The 8,676-nt window shown below is 37.7% G+C and overlaps 1 pseudogene; it reads right to left on the bottom strand.

The window, feature by feature from the left end:
• Nucleotides 1-666: 666 nt before the first annotated feature.
• On the bottom strand, nucleotides 667-2,250 carry LOC144240668 (F-box/WD repeat-containing protein 11-like; annotated as a pseudogene).
• Nucleotides 2,251-8,676: the final 6,426 nt, after the last annotated feature.

Raw genomic sequence — 8,676 nt, 5'->3', positions numbered from 1 at the left:
AGAGCTATATTACCTGTTTAGGAGATAATATAACCTGCCTTATAGTTGTTTAAATTAAAAGAAATTGGTACAGAAATGAAGTGTGATCAATAAAAATATTACTACAACAAAAACAAGAGAAATTTTTCCATTGTCCAACATTTTCCTAATACAGGTCAGAATTCATAATGACTTGGACGGTCCAACGGAGAATACTAACTCCTGAAAAGAAAAGCCCTAGACATTCTGGGTAGGTGCTTGGCACCCATAATTTCACCAAAGAAGAATGTAGTTTCTTAATATGAGACCAAAGTGCAAAGCAATATAGAGGCCACGTCTTTTCTTGATGGTCGATTTACTTCTGTAAAATAGACTGTACATTCCTTTTATATGAACAATTTACATTTGAAGCATTAGATATTTTTTTCACTGCTGGGGGAAGGAAATGGGCATCTGTTCTACTGGAGGTTGGTGAAGCTAAGGTATCCTTCTCAAAGTAGAGGCCGCAATCGGAGTTGAGGATTTGGTGTTGGTATTTGGAAGAGTTAGGCTGCTTTGCATCTACCCAGCGTCTAGAACCAATTCCAGCTTCGTAACTCAGCTGCAAAGAACTCCCATAGGCATTTGGTAGCCATGTAGCCAGTAGTTTAAGACTAGGAAACCCTGAAATGGGTAAAGTGCAGACTGTTATCTGGAGATGTAAATGTATGCTCTGGAGGGAGAACGGGTCTCATTCTGAGCACTGTGAGGCACATTTAAGAAGTCCCAAATCAAAACTGTCATCATGGGAGCTTCTGATGACCTAAAATTCATCAAACTATAGCCAAAACACACGTTCAGAATGTTCCACCAATGTGCACAAACACAACGTGCTTGCTGGGGCTCGAGGGTCAAGAGCAGCTTGCAAGTCCCAAACTTTAATTTTCCCATCATAGGCCCCACTGACAATTGTCTTTTATCAAGCCAGATGCATTAGACCAATTCCTCATGTCCTTCGAGGACTCTTATACAGGCACCACATTCGATATCCCATAGCCTTATGGTATTATCTGATGATCTGCTAACAACCAGCTGATCCCTGTACTGAAGACAAGCAATGCCTCACTTGTGCCCATTCAGAATACGAAAAATTCACAGGTACTCGTGCTCCAGTCTTTGATGTTCTGTCACCAAAAGCAAATACGGTGTATTTATCATCAAAGTCTACTACACTGACAGCAGCAGGGTGGCCAATAAGGACACAGTGTAGAGTGATATCGGTAGCAGAAACCATGTCCCACACAGCAAGGGAGAGATCCTTGGAACAGGTCACCATGAGTCCATTGCTGAAGCATAAGTGCAGTACAGCCTCACTGTGGTGGATTAATGTGTTCAGAACTTCACCCATGTTCACATCCCAGACTCTCACTGAGGAGTCTGAAGAACCAGTCACAATGATACGTTCATCATACTGGAGACCAAAGACAGAGCCAGTGTGTCCCATTAGCACTTTCAAATATTCCAAGCTGGTTTTATCCCAAATCTTAATAGAATTATCTCATAGGCCACTGATAACATTTTCATAATCACACTGTAAACAGTAGACACCTTCTCTATTTTCAGAGCAGCACTGAATCCTCTGCAAGTTGTGTTGTCCACACCACCAGTTAGATTCTATAGTCTCTATATCCTGGATAATCTTTGGGTATAATGACCTATAAAATGAATTGGGAGGACCATCGATAAGTCTGTTCTTAAACAGGTACTGATCCCACCCTCTTCTTTCTGAAAGTCCCTTCCATAGAGGGTCAGTGCGCACCATTCTTTCAATCAGCTTCTTCCAAAGCATTCCTTCTGAGATCACTCACTGCCATTCTTTACATACCAGCTCTGCTGCACACAGCGACCTGGCATCCAGGTAAGAAAGATGTTTTCTGCTATGTGATCTAAGCCTTGCTCCGGTAAAATGGTAATAAAGTTTTGCTGCAACATGGGCTTCAGATAAGAGTTAATATGTCCATGCTAATAACGACACATTCGTGAAATAAGGTGTTCCACAAATGTCACTTGGTCTGATTCATACTACTGGTCAAAATATTTAATACACGAGTCTTTTTCTTTTTGATAGTTTCTTTCTGATGGCCTCTTTCTGGAGACAATCACAGATGATGTTCCATTACTTATCTGCCAAAGAGTATTTTTCTATGGGGACTCATCTTCATTTTGATCCTCCACAACTGAAGTGTTCATGAGCTCAATGGTCTTGTCCTCAATCACCAAGTCCGGTTCCATGGCTCCCCAGGGTGGCCCCGCCTTGCTCTCCCCGTGCAGCAGAGAAAGGCCGAGGCGGAGGAGGCGAAGGCGGAGGTGGCAGAGTTGGAGGCAGTTATCTTACCCACTCTAGCTGCCAGCTCGCCTGGGCTCCAGCATCTCCCAATTTTAAGTTATTTTTAACAGCAGTGGCACCATTTTACATTCCCGTCAATAGTCCACAAGAGTTCCCATTTCTCCACAGCCTTGCCAACACTTGTTATTTTTTGTTTATTTATTTGTTTGGGGGAGTGGCCATCCTATTGAAATGATATCTCATTGCAGCTTTGATTTGCATTTACTGATGATTAATGATGTTGAACATCTTTTCATATTATTGGACATTTGAATATCTTTTTTAGAGATATGTGCATTCAATTCTTTTTCTTATATTTTAATGAGATTATTGTTGAGTCACAAGTGTTCTAGATAATAGTAACTTGTACTCATCTAGATACCTACACTTTATCAGATCTATGATTTACAAATATGTTCTCTAATTCCATAGGTTGCTTTTTCACTCTGTTTCCTTTAATAAGCAGATTTTACATTTGATGTAGCCCCATTTGTCTATATTTTTCTTTTGTTGCTCATGATTTCAGTGTCATATCCAAGAAATCATTCCTATAACCAATGTCATGAAGTTTATCCCTACGTTTTTTTGGTAGGATTTTTATATTCATAGGTCTCATGTCACTTTTAAAAAACATTTCGAGTAAATTTCTGTGTATAACACAAGGTAAATTTTCAACTTCATTCTTTTACATCCTGTTTACCAACACCATTTGTTGGAGACATTGTACTTTCCCCATTGTATCTTTTTTTTCCTTTTCAGAAATTGTTTTTAATTTTTTAAGTTTTTTATTTATATTATAGTTGGTTGACATACAGTGTAATATTGGTTTCCCCATTGTATCTTGACACCCTTATGAAAGGCCATTTGATCATGTACAGGAGAGTTTATTTTTGAGCTCTCTATTCTGTTTCATTAGTGTATATATCTGTCTTTGTGTCAATACTACAATGTTCTGATTAATGTAGCTTTGTAGTAAGTTTTGAAATCAAGAATTGTATGAGTGCTACAACTTTCTTACTTTTCAAATTGTTTTGGCTATCATGATTCAATTGAGATTCCATAGGTATTTTAGGGTTTTCCCCCATATTTGCACTAAATGCCATTAGATTTTCATAGAGATGACTTTAAATCTATAGTTTGCTTTGGGTAGTGTATTATTATGTGTTAATTTGACTGTCCCATGGGGGCTCAAGTATTTGGTTTAACCTATTATTCTAGGTGTGTCTGTGAGGGTGTTTGTGGATGAGATTAGCATTCCAATTGGTAGACTGAGTAGAGAAGATTGTCCCCCCAGATGTGTGAAGAACTCACCCAATCAGTTGAAGATCTGAAAAGAACAAGAAGACTGAGTATGAAAGAGCTCCTCTTTGAGCAGAGACATCTTGTTTTCCCCTGCATTCAGACTCAAAACAAAATATTGGCTCTTCTTAGGACTAAGGTCTGTTGGACTCAGGTTTCCAACTTGCTGACTGTAAATCTTGGAAGTTGTCAGCCTCCGTAATCACATAAGCCAATTTCTTATAATGATTCTCCTTAATATCTATCATTTATCAATTTATCAACTTTATCTCTATCCCTATGGATATATATCTCTATGGATATAGATAGATATAAATGATAAATAGGAAGAGATATACATCTTATTGGTTGTTTTCCTGGAGAACACTAATACAGGTAGTATGGACGTTTCAACAATATTAACTCATCCAATCCATGAACACAAGATATCTTTCCATTTTCCATTTTCCTGAATGTCCATGCAACTGCTTTTCTGGAACAGAACAGCAGCAGACACAGTTCAGTGAGGTTGTACTCTGGAGGAGGGGAGCAGGCCCACATTATGCTGGGTCTTTTAAGATTAAGATTTTGTATCCCAGCTGTGCACCAGAGATAAAACACAGGAGAACTGTGGCAGCAGGCATGCCAACAGCCTAGGCACAGACAGGGTGAGGGCAGGGATTAGACCAAAACCTGGAACACAAGAGGAGAGGCTGTTTGCTTTTCTGTGAGAACATCCTGAACAGCAGCAGACATGAGGTCCCCTTTCTGTGGATAAAAGAGCAGTGTGATGCAATTGTCCACCAGCTCATGAGCATGGTCAGACTTCAGTGAACAACACAGCACCCCCAATGGAGGCTAGAGCTGCTTACACCAAACCCTGACCTCATGAACCCTGCAGATGCACCTTTGCTAGGGTAGGTCTGACTGTGAGCCAGTGCAGTGGACCTCTCCTGCAGAGGACCAGCAAAGGCCCCCCTTGCATGCACAAAGTCTATTGATCATACAATGCTCCAAAGCCTCAGCTGCAGACATAAAAGATCTAAAATCTACTCAGACCAAATAAAAAATGCTTTACCTGAGATGCAATACCAACTGGATGTAACCACAATGAGAAGGGAGAAACAGAAGAAAGAATAGGTGATATAGAAGATGAAATTACATAAAATAGTGAAGCTGAAAACTATTAGATGACAATTACAGATGTAGTTAAGCCAGGAATTCCATAAAGTGCAATAATATTCATATAATAGGAGTCCTAAAAGAAAACCAGAACAAAGGGACGGAAAGTTTGTTTTAACATATTATAACTGATAACTTCCTTAATCTGGGGAAGGAAATAAGTATTCAAGTCCAAGAGGCACAGACAACTCACCTCAAAATCAGCAAAAACACCAAGATATGTAACAGTGAAACTTGCAAAATACAAAGATAAAGAATTCTGAAAGAAGGTAGGGACAAAAAAGCCCTTAAACCTATAAAAGTAGACAAATAAGGTTTTCAGGATACCTGTCCACAGAAACAAGGCAAGCCAGAAGGGAGTAGCATAATATATCCAGTGTGCTAAATGGGAATAAAACCCAAAGTGTTCCACCAAAAAATTGCTAGAACTGATCCATTAATTCAGCAAAGTCACAAGATATAATCTCAATGTACAGAAATCTTTTGCCCTTGTAAATACCAATAATTAAGCAACAGAAGGAGAAATCAAGGTATGAATTCCATTTCCAATTGCACCAAAAATTATAAGATACCTAGGAAAAAAATAACCAAAAGGTAAAAGATATGTACTCTGAACACTATATAAAACTTATGAAATTGATGAGGACAAAAGAAATGAAAAAAAAAATTCCATGCTCATGGATTAGAACAGCAACTACTCCAGGTTGTCCAGTTTTAGCATGTAATTTTTGATAGCATTCTCTAATAATTATTATGTGTATTTCTGTGGTGCTGGTTGTGATCTCTCCTCTTTCATTTGTGATTTTATCTATTTGGGTTCTCTCTCTTTTCTTTTTGAGAAGCCTGGATAAGGGATTATCAATTTGGTTTATTTTTTTCAAAAAACCAGCTCTTTGATTCATTGATATGTTCTACTTTTTTTTGGATTCTACATTGTTTATTTGTGTTCTAATTTTTAAGATTTTTCTTCTTCTGCTGGCTTTAAGGTTTGTTTGCTGTTCTGCTTTTAGTTCCTTTAGGTGTGCTTTGTCTTGCATTGGTTTTTCTTGTTTCTGGAGACAGGTCTGGATAGCAATGTATTTCCCCCTTAGGACTGACTTTGCTGCATTTCAATGGGTGTGGACTGTTATGTTTTAATTTTCATTCGGTTTCATATATTGTTTAGTTTCTTCTTTAATTGCCTGGTTGATACATTCAGTTTTTCAGTAGGGTGTTCTTTAACCTCCATGCATTTGGAAGATTTCCAAATTTTTCTTGTGGTTGATTTCATGTTTCATAGCATTGTGATTTGAAAATATGTCTGGTATTATCTCAATTCCTTTATATTAATTGTGGGCTGTTTTGTGATTCAGTATGTGATCTATCTTGGAGAATGTTCCATGTGCATGTGAGAAGAATGTGTATTCTGTTGTTTGGGGACGTTCTGAATATATCTCTCAAGTCCATCTGATCCAGTGTATCATTCAAGGCTATTGTTTCTTTATTGATTTTCTGCCTAGATAATCTGTCCATTGCTATAAGTGGAGTATTAAAGTCCCCTACAATTATCGTATTCTTATCAATAAGATTGCTTATATTTGTGAATCATTGATTTATATATTTGGGTGCTATGGGGGAGAGGCAAGATGGCAGAGAAGTATATATTTGGGTGCTATAAGTTGGGGGAATAAACATTCACAATTGTTAGCTTCAGTTATTCATGGATAATTATGATATAATGTCCTTTTTCACCTCTTGTTACAGCCTTTAGTTTAAAATCTAGTTTGTCTGATATAAGTTATGGCTACTCTGGCTTTCTTTTGACTTCCAGCAGCATGATAGATGGATCTCCATCCCCTCACTTTCAATTTGAAAGTATCCTAAGGTCTAAAATGAGTCTCTTGTAGACAACGTATAGATGGATCTTGTTTCTTTTATTCACTCTGGTACTCTATACCTTTTGATTGGAGCATTTAGTCCATTTACATTCAGAGTTATTATTGAAAGATATGGATTTAGTATCATTGTTTTATCTGTAGGTTTCATGCTTGTGGTGATGTCTCTGGTCCTTTGTAGTCTTTGCAGCATTACACTCACAGAGTTCCCCTTAGAATCTCTTGCAGGGCTGGTTTAGTGGTTATTAACTTCTTCGATTTTTGTTTGTCTGGGAAAGTGTTTACTTCTCCTTCTATTCTGAATGACAGCTTTGCTGGATAAAGGATTCTTGGCTGCACATCTTTCCTATTCAGCACATTGAATATTTCCTGCCACTCCTTTCTGGCCTGCCAATTTTCAGTGGACAGGTCTGCTACTACCCTTGTGTGTCTACCTTTGTAGGTTAGGTGAAATAAGTCAGTCAGAGAAAGATAGATATTAAATGTTTTCACCCATATGTGGAGTATGAGAAACTTAACAGAAGACCATGGGGAAAGGAAAGGGGAAAAATAGTTTCAGAGAGTTAGGCAAACCACATGCAAGTCTTTAATACAGAAAACAAACTGAGGGTTATAGGGGGGCAAGGTAGGGGAGAAAATGGGTGATGGGCATTGAGGAGGGCACTTGTTGAGATGAGCAGTGGGTGTTGTATGTAAGTGATGAATTATGGGACTCTACCCCTGAAACCAGGAACACACTGTATACACTGTATGTTAGCTAACTTTACAATAAATTTTATTTAAATTTTTAAATATGTAAAAATAAATTATATACAAATTTAAAANTGACACAAAGAGATGGAAAGACATTCCATGCTCATTGATTGGAGAAAAAACTATTGTTAAAATGTCTGCACCACCCAAAGCAACCTACACAGTCAATGCAATCCCTATCAAAATAACAGCAGCATTTTCCACAGAGCTAGAAGAAACCATCCTAAAATTTGTATGAAACAAACAAATAAACAAACACCCTGAGTAGCCACAGTAATGTTGAAAATGAAAGGTAAAGCAGGAGGCATCATAATTTCAGATTTCAAGCTATATTACAAAGCTGCGATCATCAATACAGTATGGTATTGGCACAAAAACAAACACATAAATCCATGGAACAGAATAATAATAATTAAAAAAAACCAGAAATGGACCCAGAAGTATATGGTAAACTAATCTTTGACAAAACAGGAAAGATTATCCAATGGGAAAAGACAGTCTCTTCAAAAAATGGTGTTGGGAAAACTGGACAGTGACATGCAGAAAAATGAAATTGGACCACTTTATTACACCATACACATTAATAAATTCAAAGTGTATGAAAGACCTAAATGTGAGACAGGTTACCATTAACATCTTAGCAGAGAACACAAGCAGTAACCTCTTTGACCTCGGCCATAACAGCCTTTAACTAGACACATTTCAGAAGGCTGGGAAACAAAAGTAAAAATGAACTATTAGGACTTCACCAAGATAAAAAGCTTTTGCAGAGTGAAGGAAACAGTCAACAAAACTAAAACTCAACCTACAGAATGTTAGAAGATATTTGCAAGTGACCTATTGAATAAAGGGCTACTCTCCAAAATCTATAAAGAACTTATCAAATTCAATACCCCCAAAATAAATAGTCCAGTTAAGAAATGGACAGAAGACATGAAACAGACATTTCTCCAAAGAAGACATCCAGATGCCTAACAGACACATGAAAAAATGCTCAACATCACTCATCATCAAGGAAATACACATCATAGCCACAATCAGAATCCACCTCACACCTGTCAGAATGGCTATAATTAACAACTCAGGAAAAAACATATGTTGGCAAGCATGCAGAGAAAGGGGAACGCTCTAACACCATTGGTGGGAATGCAAACTGGTGCAGACACTCAGGAACACAATATGGAGATTCCTCAAAAAGTTAAAAATAGAACTACTTAAAGTGTCCATCAACAGATGAATGGATCA

Source organism: Crocuta crocuta, unplaced genomic scaffold (genome assembly GCF_008692635.1).
Source record: "Crocuta crocuta isolate KB4526 unplaced genomic scaffold, BGI_CrCroc_1.0 scaffold1690, whole genome shotgun sequence".
NCBI lineage: Eukaryota > Metazoa > Chordata > Mammalia > Carnivora > Hyaenidae > Crocuta > Crocuta crocuta.
This window is presented reverse-complemented; position numbering and strand designations above follow the sequence as displayed.